Genomic DNA, 15,630 nt, shown 5'->3' with positions numbered 1-15,630 from the left:
ATATATATATATATATATGTATACAGGTTAATATTATTTAAGATAATTGTAAAATATGGGATATCGAAGACGATTTTTTAAAGCTTATTTCGAACGGGATATTTATTGAATTATCCTCTTATTGAATTACATAGGGTGTTTGACAACGCTTACTGTTAATCAATACTACGATGGTAGCTTCCAATTGCTTTAATTACCTTTACTGAAATTGTAGATTGATCGTTACGTGTTCCACATTTATACTAACGGCACTTAATCAATAACGTTTGAGTTTTCATAACAGTTATGTTTTTCGTGGTAAACTAGGTTATTATGCAACACGTAAACATTTCAAAAATTCACTCGGATAAGAGTCTCGTTAAAAATTTGTTAAAGTAATCAATTTAACTCTTGTTATTTCTGAACATTGAACTTCTTATAATCACTAATATGTGGTTTATGGACGTTTTAACGCTTCGTATTATATTTTATATATTTATATATTTTGTTACTTTTTTTACGTATAATAACGCTTTGTAGCGTAAACGCTTCGATCGGCCGTATTCAATTCATAATGAGAATCGATGATTTCTCAATGAGAAACCCCCTCCCCCCTCTTTTATACAGACTTGGGAAAAGACAGAAGGTATCTCAATTCTATGCGTATATTTTTTTTATATATTTCTTCGAATTCTCCTTGACCAATAAAGGTGATTCCGTTTGCATCTCGTCGGGCACGTTCTTCCGTTCGTCCAATTACAACATTTTTTGCATTTATTTCTTGTAAACTACTTTTTTACAAAAATGTATACAATTTTTGTGTATGTTTATCGATTACTCACAATTGGAATGAGTTTTCGGGATGAAACCTCCTGCATCTTGTAGGGATACTCCACCGATCAGTTTCGATTGAAAAATTTTTTCACCGATTACATTGCGTTGTGTCTGGTCGTTTATCCACAAACTCGCCGCTGGAAGCGACGTGAAATTGAAATTTCTTTACAAAATTGCCTCCGGAAGCGTACATCGTGTGCTTCTGTACATAGGCTGGTCGCTCAAACCTGACTTGACCCGTGTCGTATCGCTTTAAGCAAACGTGGGTCGTTTCATTACATATTGGTTGTAAGAAGTAGACCGCAACAGTTTCTTTGTGAAATAAGTCGTCGTAACCTTTGCATATTTGCAAGTGCACTTTCGTCATGTGGTTTATTGAGAATTTATGTTCGGTGCTAAATCAGATATGACTAGGCCGTCTAAACCTTACACACGACCAACGGCGACGTAGTTTTGGCTCTTTGCAAATTTTTTTCGCTAAGATTAATTACAACCCTATTTAATATAGTTGCGTGTAATTTATATATTGCCAAGTTTAAGGTAATCATCTTTCTGCACATTATATTAATGGTGAATTCGCAGAATGAAAATTGGTGCTATAATTAATCTTTGCTGGACACCGCTGTAGTTGTATAAAACATCAATGCCCTTCCGTTGAGGATGACGTCACCAAGGAAATGTACATTTATGTACTCATGTACATGTATGTACATGTATGATCATGTACCAAGGAAAAGTACATCAAACAGTTTTTCATTGGTCTCGAATTCCTGCAGTCTCGAATGAATTATTTGCAAATTTTCATAAGATATTATTTATATCGCTGATTATTGATACCATCAATAGTTAGGTATATAGGTCATAGCAGTGGCTTTCGCAATGGGTAAGGAGAAAACAGAATGCAGTTTTTTCGAATATTTGACGGGTCATAATGCTAGTTAAAGAAGCTACGTCGATAATAGACGATTTTATTATCGCGTCGACTGCAGGATTATATCAGCGTTTAACAGGTCCGACAAGCAATTTTAAAATGGACGATTTGCCACTGCGCAGCTCTTCCGATAATGAAAAACAACATTTCTTCCGTACTTCCATAGTCCCGTTTTTAATATCTTTTTCAATTATTGCGGAAACTGATTTAAGTAGATTTTTCCATTGAATATTAAGACTTCGAATGCTATTAAAGAACACACTTCCGGCATTGCAACTATCTCTTACTGTTAGTCTTTATATAAATCTAATGGGTCATCGTATATTGTTTCATCGCCATAAATCATGATTGGATTTTTTGAACGTTCATTATTAACTCCTTTTTCATCTACAGCAGCCTGGGCGAGCGCTATTATAATAACTTGCTCCGCATGAGCAAATTGTTCGACGGTTGCGCTTCTCAATATAAGCTTCAACTCGTATTTACGTCGCAGGAAACATTGGAACGAATGTTACTTACGAAGCGAAACTATTAAGTTATAGAAATATACTTCTCCATCACGGTTCAAAGTCGAATATCGATGGCGAAGTGCAGCTGGTTTAATTGTTGCATGCAGAGCTGGGCAGCCTATACAGTTGTTTGTTCGTTAATAAGAATTAAGAATTGAAACATACAATAAATCCATAGAAATAAATTACCGTCATTTTAATGTCAGTGAAAACCATTTTATGTTGGATTCGTGATATTGATCGTTACAATAAAAAATGTGAAATAACAATTTTATCCAAAAAAGTATTAGCGACTTCAAAATGCATTGAAAAGTGAAAAATAACTTTCTTTGTATTTATACTGAAAGCTGAAAAGCATGAATGATATTTGTTTACATTTTATTTACACATATGTGCAATAACGCTTAACATCACTCATTTACTTACTAAATAGCATATTTAATATACTGCAATCTTTTCGAAGGCGAGGCAAGGGACAAGTTTGGTATACACATAATTCTATTAGCTTGTACATTATTAATATATACATTAAGCGTAATTCCTATCAGTACGGATACAAATAACGTTTTTCACTTTGGCCAAGACTAAAAAATCTTCTATGTAACTTTGTGCTATAATATATTTCGATTTAATACAATTAAATATAAACTTGTGGAAATTTGAATAATATGAATATAAATGAGTTGAAATTTTATAGGATGGCGCTAAAGTATTGTATTGGAAGCATTTTACGGCATTTACTACCGTTTTCGAGAAGGTTGCAGTATATTGAATATGCTGTTTAGTAGATCAATAAGTAATGTTAACCGTTTTTGCATATGTATGTAAGTGAAATATAGACGAAATGGAAACTATGTCATATTTTTTCGCGCACCTCATTTGTATGAATACAAAGAAAATTATTTTTCATTTTTCAGCGCATTTCGAAGTCGATAATACCTTACTGGAAATTTTTTTTGTATTTATACCCCTTTTTGTATTTATATTAAAAAGTATACACTTTTTTGTATTTATTGTGTTTATAAATGTAGAACCCATCAATTCTCGTTTTATTGTACATACCAAGTGTACACAGCGGGTCTGAAATGGGATATTTTAAGGGTTTCGATGAACTAATATCTTTGGGTGACGCGCCAAATCGTCAGGGGGTAAATGAAAGTGAAGACTTAATTGAAACGTCTCTGTATATGTCATCACAACTAAAGTTAGTTGCGTCGTCCGTTTAAGCAAGTTACGAAGCCAAGTATTCCTGCCGCACCGTAGGAATGTCATGAAAGCCAATTCAATTAGCCGAGTGAAAAAAACCTCTCATTAACTTCCCGATAGCTCGATATCCGGTGTACTCTCACATTCAAATAAAAAGTCTAATTTAGCTTTCCTCCATTTTATGTTCGAAACTTACAAATTGCTCACTTTTGTAATAAACGTTTTCTCAATCCATCGCAGTTATAAATTACAAAGTTTTTTTAATTTTATCTGTTTTTTTATATCTTTTTTAAGATATTCTGCGTACAAAATTTCCTAGTTATATCTATACTTATCAAATAATTATTCGATCATGCGTGAATTCTAATTTACATGAAGTATAGTAAAACAGACGTGTGTTAAGAGAAAAAACATTTCATTTGTATATTTCATTCGAATATTTTCTCTTTGTAATCATATAAAATCATTATTTCTTTGCAATTCAATATTACTTCATTATGTATGGAATGTTAAACAAAACATGTTAATTATTTCAGCCTTTGAGAATTATGTATGGTACGACTGATTATTCATTCTTTACGTTTCCATTGTGTACATTTGACGTCTTCTAAAATCTAATTAATTAATTATGAAACTAATGAATATATTTCGTGAAACATACACAACATTAGGAAAATGATATGCGGTCAAAATTGCTACTAACGAAGTTCTGGGTATACGTATACATATGTAGAATGAAATTCTCAAGATTCTACCATTTAAAATGTAGACGGCACTATCTTTTTTTATTCCGCGTTATAACATAGGCGCTTTTTTGAATATTCGCGACATATTATCCAACCATTCTCGCCGTAAAATCAGATAATAGTTGTCAATTTACAGCTACATCACGAACTGTCTTCGGTATAAGTAAGGAAGAAATAATTGGACATAAATCCATCTGCAACGATTCGACGTGGTCATTACGCGAGCAAAAGCGTGGCCCGACTCAAGTGCAATGCAAATACAGGCCATGTACGCAACCGCATCTACTAAATATTACCTGGCCTATGCCTGAAATATGCCAGTGATGATAAATAGGACGCGATAAGTGGCGAGTTACTCGTAGGCGATAGTGGACATATTCGTTAGGGAGGTCACGGAAATTCGAGCACTCAATATGTGCTTCGAGCAGGCGTACGCCATGCCAGGATAAAATAATGACGTGTTCCTTTTGTTTGAGCTATTGATATTATATGCTTCAAGGGTTTCCTTGTCACGGATTCTAATTCGATATCGAATGGTCGAGTATCTTAGAAAACAGCAGGGACACTCTTCTATCCCTTTTATATTTATATCCCTTATAATATTTTATAGTATATCAAAGATTCGATTTTTATGAAATAATTTTTTGGTTGTTTGGTTGAAAAAAAGTTTCAGAGATCGGAGTAGCAGTAATTATAGGGAATAATCTTGATAAACGCTCCAATGTACCTGTAAAAATTGTTGCATTTTTTCTACAATATTTTAAGGACATAGAGGGAAAGAGATTGTAAAACAATCCTTAAATGAAATAACAGAAAATGTTTCAATGGTGGATTGCAAGAAACGAGAACTATCAAGGGTAGGATTGAAAGAATCGTTAATGATCATAAGTAGCTTAAAGAATAATTGGTCCGCTGTTCGCGTTGCACGGTGTCATCGATCACACGGGAAATCCGTAAAAAAAAATATTCCAATTTCCTAAACATCAAAAGGTGTATTTCCTTCTATTTACGCTCAAAAGATGGTTTTCGGGGCAGAAAGATCGACGAAGTGTATTTTTTTATCTTTTCGCTACCGATTGAAAACTACGAATGTTTTGTTTCCTTTTTTTTACTCTCGTCCTCTGACATAACAAAAATTGAATATGTTCCACAATCACGTCGTTTAACGTTCACCGAAAAAATATGCGACGAAACAGACAGAAAATTCGAATCTTTGCACATCTAGTGCGCAAATGAGATTAAATATGTAACAATAAATATAATAAGAAGCATTCTTATTCAATTGCTAAAATTTCTTAAAATAATAATAATAATAATAATCGACGAGAAAAATTGTATTGTTTTAATTCATGAAATTTTTATTATATCGTTCGACATATGGTTTATTTATTATAAAACTCAAACGGGATAACAATTTCTGAAAGTTTGAATAATTCTCTAATTATTTTTCTTTCCTGAATGTTCTAATATTATACAAATGAAGGGTATACGTTTAAAAATTGGTGACAGTGTCGTTAAAGAATGATCATTTTGCGGTCCTTTGATCTCAATTGGTACGCGAATAACGCTCTCATTTTCTCATATCATCGAATATTGAACTAGCTTGAGCCACGATTTGTGGGGAACCTCCAATCATAGCAGTGTATGGTTAAAAACCACAAAGCGTCCCAACGAGACTGCCTTATCTGCCTCGTCAGATCTCAGCAACCTTTTCAGAGGCTCGTTTTCTCAATTCGTTTTTCTTTCTCCCTTCCTTCGTGCATCCACGTGCCAAAGGAAGGGGAGAAACACTAGTTTCCTTTTCTTTCATCTCTTGAAACGGAACAAAATGTCTCTGTGATGATAAGTACGGCGCACAATTTATGCATATAATTTATGATTAATATACATATGTAATAGTTCAAAGACGTATCACTCTTTGAATAATTATAACACAGTTATTCTGGTCATCTCAAGATAGGAAGCTGCACGATTTCTTAATTTTTTGAGTAGATAATTAATATTTTAGTTGTATTTTGACGCTGGTAGTAAATATATGCAGACATAGAAAACGAGGAAATATAAAAAAAAAATATCACAGCAATGTTCCTTACAACTAATAGAAAGAACGCGAATATTTATGTAAATATACAGGGTGATTGGTAACTGGTGGTACAAGCGGAAAGGGGGTGATTCTACGCGAAAAAAGAAGTCGAAAATATAGAATAAAAACTTTTTTGTAATTTTTTTTAAATTTTTTTTAAAATCTACAGTGAGATCCGTTATAACGTACCGCACGTGTATCGAGCGAAAATTCAAAGTCGATTTTCTCGAAAATGAAGCCTCAAACGAAAAATTTTTATTCTATATCTTCGACTTCTTTTTTCGCGTAGAATCACCCCCTTTCCGCTTGTACCACCAGTTACCAATCACCCTGTATATTTACATAAATATTCGCGTTCTTTCTATTAGTTGTAAGGAACATTGCTGTGATATTTTTTTTTTATATTTCCTCGTTCACCCCTCCTTCAAGGCATGCTATCGAAATGTGTTTGTGGTATTGCTGGAACATCTGCATTATCGCCGGTAACATCTTGCTCGTCGAAGTCCGGCTGTTCGTTAAATCAGAATGCATTGTACCGACAAGACAAGGTTCGATATAGGAAGATTGCTTTGCGATAACGTCAACCATTTTTAGTCCCCCTTTTTCTGAGAATACCGTCCATCTTCGTGTCGATCCTTCTTATCGAACGATCATGGAGATTGTAATTTATTTATATATTACTCACCATCCAGAGGCAGTATTTTCATCACTGTTTCACAAAGAACATTCTTTTTTAGAATACACTTTCGCACTGAATAAAAATCGTTAGGTACAATGCTTCGTAGTTTTTCACGAGTTAAGGTACATCGTACGACATCGCAGATGTAGAGGTCTGTATAGGTTCCCAAGTCCATTATTTTTTTTTCTTTTTGCATTAGACAGACGTTTGTACCAAAGTTTATCAGAATGTTTCCGATCTTACGGATAGAAATACGCCGCATAAATGAAGTTAAACTCTGCTTGTTTGTAAATAACCCTACAACAGTCGTAAATAACATAATTAAATACTAGCTAGTGTTAAATTAAACGAACTGTGTGTTCTCGTGTCATCGCATCGGGCGTGATATCTATCGGCGATTCGTTTCCATCGAGTAAGAACGCAGCTTTCAGCGTACAATTTTGTCAGGACGGATGTGAATGCTGTTTAACGTTACATTTAACAGGATTATTACTTAATAACGTGTATTCTACATACCGTGCAACTTCGAAATATATAAATATGCATTGGCTTATGGCTTATGAGGGTCGAATACACGTGCTCGTTCATCCGAGTTGGAGTTGTATCGTTATGCTAACGAGTATGGTCGTGTTTCACTGATGTACGTGCTTCTTTTGCGCGCGCGCGCGTGTGTGTGTCGGTGTGTTCGTATATGTGCAAATCGATATAGAATCATAAAAAGGACAAAGGAAGGCATTTCGTGACATTGGAGTTTATCAGTAACGAGCATTGTCTTGAATAGTCAAAATATTATTCGAATAATATACCTAAGTATATTCTTACTACTGGGGTCTTTCATGAATTTCACGTTACTTAATTTTTGGATTTTATCGTGTACGAATGTTAAATTAATACCACAATTCAAATTAATGCTGAATTAATATTATAACCGTTATACCAAAAATGAACCGTTCTATGTGAGTTACCAAAGAACTTTGGAAGTTGCACACACGGATAACGTTGTGCAACGAACTGCACGGTAAAGCATTGTTTGTCGAGCCATTAGACAGGCGCGTGCAGCTACTATTTTTGTAGTTTAATTTACTGTGCAACTTTTACGGTATACTCGTTTCACACTTCTTCTCCGCGTCGTTTTTTTTCGAGACTGTATCATTATTTTAAATTTACAGTTGGTAATTTTGACATTGATCGTTGCAAATCATAGAGTTATTAATCGCGCGATGCGGAAATATCGAACCATGATTAATATAGGTAACATGGTAACGCTTAAAAACATCAACGAATAATTACATGTCATTTACTTTGTCAGTGAAGGCAGACGATAATTTTCATTGCTCAAAAATCAAGTTCCTTATGATTGAGAATCATGAACGTGTATTCCATTTATCTATAGAAATTGTAAATTCATTAGGTTTGAGGTAACGAATGCTACAACGATGGTTAAGTAACATCTTTAATCGCAATAAATATTCTTAAATATTCTCATAAGTGTTGTGTACTTATTCCAAAATATGCATATACATATCGCATTTTAGTCGTAGGAGTTTTAAAACAAGTTTAGCCTCACCGAGTTTGTTTCTTAATTATTACTTGCTATACATAATGTTATAAATTAAATCGTTTTTGTAACTAGCCAAATTTACAGTAGACAATATTTATCAACTATTTATTCATCGAAATACGTAATTTCAGAGTATCGTTATATTGTTGTATTAATTATTTATTAAAGAGCGATGTGCACGACTCGTAATTATAGTGCTACGAAAATAATAAGGATACTAGGATATAATCAAAAGATACGCAAACCATTGGACGAAATTTATTTTATTAGTTTCTATTGAAAGATCGGAGTTAGAAAAGAAATTGTTTTGGGATTGGCTGTCATTAAAAAATAAAATGTTAGACCGGCGCAAGTATGAATAGTGGCGGTTTAAAAAGATTTTAATTCTCAGCAGGATAAATTATAAGAGTGAAGGTAGGAATAGCATTCCTCAAAAAAAGAATTTTTACGAGTATGGCATTGTCGAATAAGAATAGAAGTCTCGAAAGCCGTGGATCAATGAAAGACAGTATGCCAGTAAAAAGGTAAATTTAAATGAAATATGTAGCGCGAATGAATATTTCTCGATGGGTCGATCGATGCTTGCAGACCCTGTCATAAGATTTGCATAATTTCCAAATCTGTTGTGCGCAACGACGATGAAAAAAACTGGAATCGACGTTGGTACACGTGCCTCCACGATGTTTCATATATGCTCGTGAGAGGGTGGCGATCGCGTAGAAGATTTTCAAGCCCGACTGCTCCACGTCTGTGCCGAAAGGAAGAAGGGGTGGACGTTGATAACCGGGAAGATATTGCGGTTTAAACGGCTGGAAAATTGTCCAAACTGCCATGATGCATAATTTCGACGTGACTTAGCGGCACTTGACTTGACGCTTTGTCCCTGTTTAATGCGACAGGCGTGTTGTAGTGTCTGTGTGTAGTGTCGATAGACCAGACAGGGTTGCTGCTGTCGTAGGAGGGTATTTTATTTGCAAAGACAATGTCAACTCCGGTTATGAACGTTTCGTTGCGATATTAACGAATTAATTCACACGTTTAAGCAGGGTAATCGATCGTTAACTATTGTCACATAGCACTCTGTACGCTAATATGTAAACTCTTTTTGATTACAATTAGATCTGTGTATACAACGAACGATCGTTTATAGAAGCAACGTGTTCCAATACTTTCGAGGAGATAAAGTATCGTAGCATATGATGCGATTCTACCTACTCTTCACGCGATATATGGATAGTAAATTACAATTTAAAAATAGAATGTCTTTAATTTGTTGTTTCTTCGATTCTTAACAACGACTTCTAACTAAAATCGAGAAACCTTGGTGTCGCTTCTCTTAATCAAGAAAACTCGGTCTACGACATTTTAGGAGCTTCTTTTTTATACTTTGATCACGAGCAGAGCTCGTATTGCCTACTATCTGCCGTGTACTTTCCTTTTGCAGCCTGTCAATATCGCATTAACGACATTTTGTTCTTAAATTGATAGGGATCGATTGCAATTTATCGACAAATATTGAGCACAGTTTTTGGTGGTAGTTTTCAATTTTTATTTCGAACCGTAGCTCATCGTAAAAATACAATATATTAAATTCTTGAGTAGGTTTTCACGGACGTTGCGCGGAAAACCGATAGGATTCTTTATACGATGTTTGATCTCGTGATCTCCGCGTGCCGATCCTATAATTTTATTGGATCCCCATTTTACGACTATGTGTAACTGTTTGACACGAGCGAGATTGTTACCCCGGATACGAGATTGACACGTTTTACTGTCTCACGTGCAAATATAAGCGATATACGTTTAAGTCGCGTCAAGCATAATCCACTTTTCGATTTCGTCCCACGTACGCTTTCGTTTGTTTCTCCCATTTTTTTTTCTTTTCGATTCCGCGATCGTTCCAACTTTCGACGAGTTTATTTTCATGGAATACCAAACTTTATGGAGAATACAGTCAGATCATTTTTTGTGTTCCTTTTAACGGATCGATTTGCCATTTGGTTTTTTAACTGTACGTTCGAACTAACGGTTTGATCGGAGATCCAAATATTTTCATACATATAAAATATAGAACATATGTAGAATAAAGGTTTGATCTCCAATTAAATATAAATATCATATCATATCAATATCGATATCATAAATACAAATATTATATTAGTAAAATGAACTGTAGGATATACTAGCATTATATTAGATATATGCAATAATATTATTCTGTATATTTAAAATCTTTGATATGAAAGCCATGTTATAGAGAAAAAATATAATAATACCTATAGTTAAAAACGCTAACGAGCAAAACCTTGAACATTAGTAATTTGAATTAATGAACTATACAGTGAAAATGACTATAGATTTCCAAATAATCCAAGAACTGTCATGTTATGGAGAAGACAATTCGCTCATTGTCAATTATAATCTCATTTATAGTTCCATCGGTTCGCTTTACTTGGACGGTCTCTGTGGGCTGCCAAAAACAGCAGGGTCGCTGGTGAATGGATTCGAAAACGCGGAAATAGAAACGCAAATCAGCCCCTTTGCAACGATGAACCGGAGAACGCTTAGATTTCATGCGGCCGGACCATCCGGCAGTCGACAGACGGGTTGCAAATTCTTGGTTCTAACGAAAATTAGCAATAATTGACCAGAAAATGAACGTTTGTGGCGGATTAAAAGGGGGCATACCGCAAAACAAGCACACGGCTTTGGCCGCGTATGCCTGGCGTTCCTGCGGTATCATAAAACCAGTCCACGGTCTGTAATTTGTAATGAATACGGCTCTAACTAGCCCTCACCCCCTTTCATTGGCTGACAAATCACGCTTCCGTGGTAGAGAGACGGGCGCCTGTATACCTGGACACGTAACTGTGTGAGAATTTGTACATTGGACCTCTTCCTACATAAAGTGCCTAAACCATGCGACAGGACGCTACGTGATATGTCCGTTCATTCGGTATTCAAATGATACGGGGATGATACATGATTTTGATCCGACAATCGGATTATCAACGTTATGATATATAATTTGGCTGCTGGCTGTCTTCTCGCTATCTAACGTACTCTTTGCGCGGCTCTGGTTTTCGAAAAGAGCCAAATGATTTAACGACCTATCGGATTGGATTATCTGGAAGAAGATGAAAGGAAATTATTTTAACGATTTGTTACTACAGCTGTTGACACTTTTTAATCGTGATAATTAACTAAATGTTGGAAGTAGAATCCACGTTTATTCACTTGTTCTTGCACGATATTTTTTCGTCATGTGATTAACTAGCTGCGATTAAACGTAGTGTCACTCTTCGTGAATAGCGCCTTAGGCAAGGTATAAATACGTGTTTGTCCTACTAGATGAACCCTACTATTTTCTCGTATATATCACGTGACAAGTAGGTATACACGTCCATTAAAAGCACTCATTCGTTGGATATTCGATCATACGACACACGATCGTAATCTTGGCCTACGTTGTTATTATTCCCCGAAAATAGAGTGTTACTCGATAATCACGATCCGCCGTGTCATGTGTCACTTTTCGCTTATTATTCGTGATAGGAGACAAGATTAAGTTCGTCTTGCTAGAAATTCTGTGGAAGGATGAGAAAATCGAGGTACATTCGAACCTTGAAATCTAGCTATAGCGCCTGTTAGATTCTTTTACATATTATCGATGACCCGAAATGAAATTCTTTTATGTTTTTCATAACATATTCTTACCTTTTTACAGTGCATCTTTTTTTATATTTAAACATATAGTTTCGTCGTCTAGATCGAGTTGAATTATTAGTTTAGTAAAATTATTAATCTACTTACGCTTTAATTAAATAATTTTATTTGTCGATGTTTGCGTTTAAAAGTAAGTCTGTCTATTCGCGTCGAGTCTAACGCATATCGGTTACCATTCGCATTTCTCCACCGCACATATATTTTATGAGATAAACGAGTCCAGTGAATACTCAGCACTACTAATCCATTCTAAACAAGTTTTACGAGGACACTTTGTGTCAGAGAGTACACTCCCTTCTTATTCCTCGCAAGAAAATTTCTTCCGTTGTGAAAATTCACTTCCACCTCGTCCTCTTGCCAGTAATCTAGAAAGAGGAAGAGGGTGCAACGAATCCTTTTATCTTTCTCTTCGTCGATGTACGATCGTAGAAAGGGAGGGAGGCTCGAAAACGCGCGCGCACCTCACTTCTTCTTTCCAACCCCCTCTCTAGAACCGATATCGTCTATCCACCTATCCCCATCCGGCGCAATCAAAGATTTACAGGAATAAATAGTAAATAGAACCTGGAGGGAAGTACTAGAACCAATTATTGCTCTCCTTCCTTCTTTCTTTCGCTTACTCTTTTTCTTCATCCTTCTTCGTCTGTACGTGTATTTGAACATTATGTTATACTCGAATTGTTCTCGGTTCCCTACGAAATGTTTCGTTACTGTTAGATTTCCTCTGCGATGAAGTATTAATACCTTGAATTAAAAGGGCAAGTGAAACTAGTAATTACCAACTTTTACACTGCGATTTTTATATGAAAAATAAAGCGAGTCTTCTATATAATTGATAAAGTTGATATAATTATTGCATAGTCCTGTAATTCAACTTTATAACTATTGCTTTATATCAATGTACTTTTATTTAGTCTTAGTTTTTTTCCATTTTTCAGTTTTCGGTCTACAGTTCTAAATTTAGTTATAGTCTGTTTTGTTATAGTCTGTTTCGTTATAGTCTGTTTCGTTATATTTTGTCTATATTTTTCATGTATATTGAACAAACTTATGCTCGTTTACCATACTAAATAAACAAAAACAATTGGTTTATTGTACGAATTTTCATTGGAACGCGATATCCTAAGGATATACCCTAAGGACATAGCGATCGTTCGACGTGAGGAAAAAACGAACTGCAGCGAACGATTGCTAATAATCGTGAACGATCACATGGGCCGCACGGAAAAGACGTATCGTATGTTTCTCGAGCGAATTTCTCGACGAGTTCTAACCAAGGAAGTAGACCCTCTCGACCATTCTTCCGACGACGTTACGAGAGAAGTACGAAGAGGAGGGATCGAAACTCTCGCGCGCGCACCCTTTCCTTTACCTCTCAAAGTTTCCCTTCCTTCTTCCCTTTGGATGGAGCCGATATACCGAACATATAGGTGTCTCGTCACCGTATCACCTATCCACCCTACCCTTTAGTCGGAGTCGGAGGGTGCTTCTGAATAGTGTTGGTGGCTTCAGGAGGGAGACGAAGGAAGGTGGAAAACGCCTGAGCTGTTAGTGGGGTCTTTTGGTTGAAAAAGGGGGCGCGCATGCGTCCCTCGAAATCAAGTCAGAGCCACTCCCGATCGCCAATGACCGTCCAACACGATCCTCCAAGTGATTCTACCAGCGCTTCAGTCTAACGTCCGCATCCGCACAGTCAACAACCCCTTATCACGAGCTTCTCTTGGATGCAGTTTCGACGTTGCGCGTGTTAGAGTCCCTCCCTATTCGGAAAACTTACATTACCCGTATGTACTTTTATCATTTGATAGAGAATTAGATAGAGTGTCTTACCATCAGTTTCCAAACACGATGGACAAAATTCTCTTTCCGATACTCAATTTTCAACCGGGGTCCTTCGACTATTCGACTAATTCCATCTGTTCAAGACAAGAAAGATTCAAGCACCGTCACCGATTCGTCTCTTAACGTTTTTACAAAACCTACTAATTTCAAGCAGACTTTTTTCTCGTCGTCGACTTTTGACTCGCAGTGATTTTTCTCCGTTGGCGATACGCTACTCATTTTGGTACTAGTATAGTGTTTTGTGTCAAAGTTTTGGATAATTTGTTGGGGTTATGTTCGTTAGGTTATTCTAATCTTTCTAGATGAGTGATAGCATAATATTTGTACTGTACATATATGTAAATTTATTCTTCTGAGGAAATAAATCTATCTTCATTTTTTGAAACAAGATTTTTCGGTAACTGATTGGAAATATAAAGTATATTCTTCGCTAGGTTGTCAATTTTTACGAAGTCCTATTTCTCTACCCTCTTAAGCGGAAAACTCGTTGCGAGTTTCGCTTCAAGTTTAATTCCGAAATTTCTTATCTGATGTACAAGCTCTAACGTAGATCCACATTTCGTATTTAAAAAGACTTGAAAGCTAAGTGAATTGATTTGGAGATTCGTCGACAACGAATCTTAGCATAGTTCTTCGTTTTGTTTATTCTCTATTTCTCGATAGAAGATTTTATCAAGTTGCAGTTATTCTCGATGGGTGAATCGAGACACATGAGGTTCTCCGTTTCAGTCGGCTCCTAGAACTGATTCGATTCTACTGTTTCATTCATTTTTAATTGGACGTTGCTGTCGACAATGGCACCTGTTCCTGTTTCATGCGGGTACGCACATGACACGTCACGTGGGGGCCGCCAGAGTTGTCGACTCGTGCCTCGGTGTTGCACGTGACATCTCGACTTTCTGACGAACACCACAGAGAAAAGTGGGGTCATCGTGCTTTAAACTGTGAAACGAAGAGGCGGTGTGACCCGTTTCATAACGAGCGGCAACGCGATCGACCGGCCGAGCAAGTAATCATGGCGATTCTCCGTCAATCTTCTCCTAATACGGCCCGACCATTACGGTAAGTCACTACTTGAATCTATTCTCACATACTCTGCGTCTTACTACCTCATCTCTTAGGAGACTCTTTCAGCCTGTCTCTTTAAAATTAATCGAAATAATTCGAACGTTGATACAGTTGTATCTAGGATAGTCATTTGATAAAGATTTGTCATAACAAAAAATAGACAAAATTGTGTATTCTTTTTATCGAATTTTGGTATTTCAATATCGAAAAACAAACGAACCGTAGAATTTTTTGAAAGACAAGAGACGACAGTGCGAAGTTTGAATAGAAGGTTCGTCATTAATCAGTTTAGAAGTTGTTATTAATACCGTTTCAATTGTTGGGAACTCGAATAGTCTGACTATCATGACGAGCAACTACTGAACACCGTTGGACGATTAAACAGCGCACAACTCGTCGAGTTATTATCTTACTTTCCAAGTATCATATTATATCATTTTCCATGCAATTGAAGATTAAATTGTTG

The sequence above is a fragment of the Bombus impatiens genome, unplaced genomic scaffold (genome assembly GCF_000188095.3).
Source record: "Bombus impatiens unplaced genomic scaffold, BIMP_2.2 scf_0095, whole genome shotgun sequence".
NCBI lineage: Eukaryota > Metazoa > Arthropoda > Insecta > Hymenoptera > Apidae > Bombus > Bombus impatiens.
The sequence above is the reverse complement of the archived record's forward strand: the minus strand, read 5'-3'. Positions refer to the sequence as shown.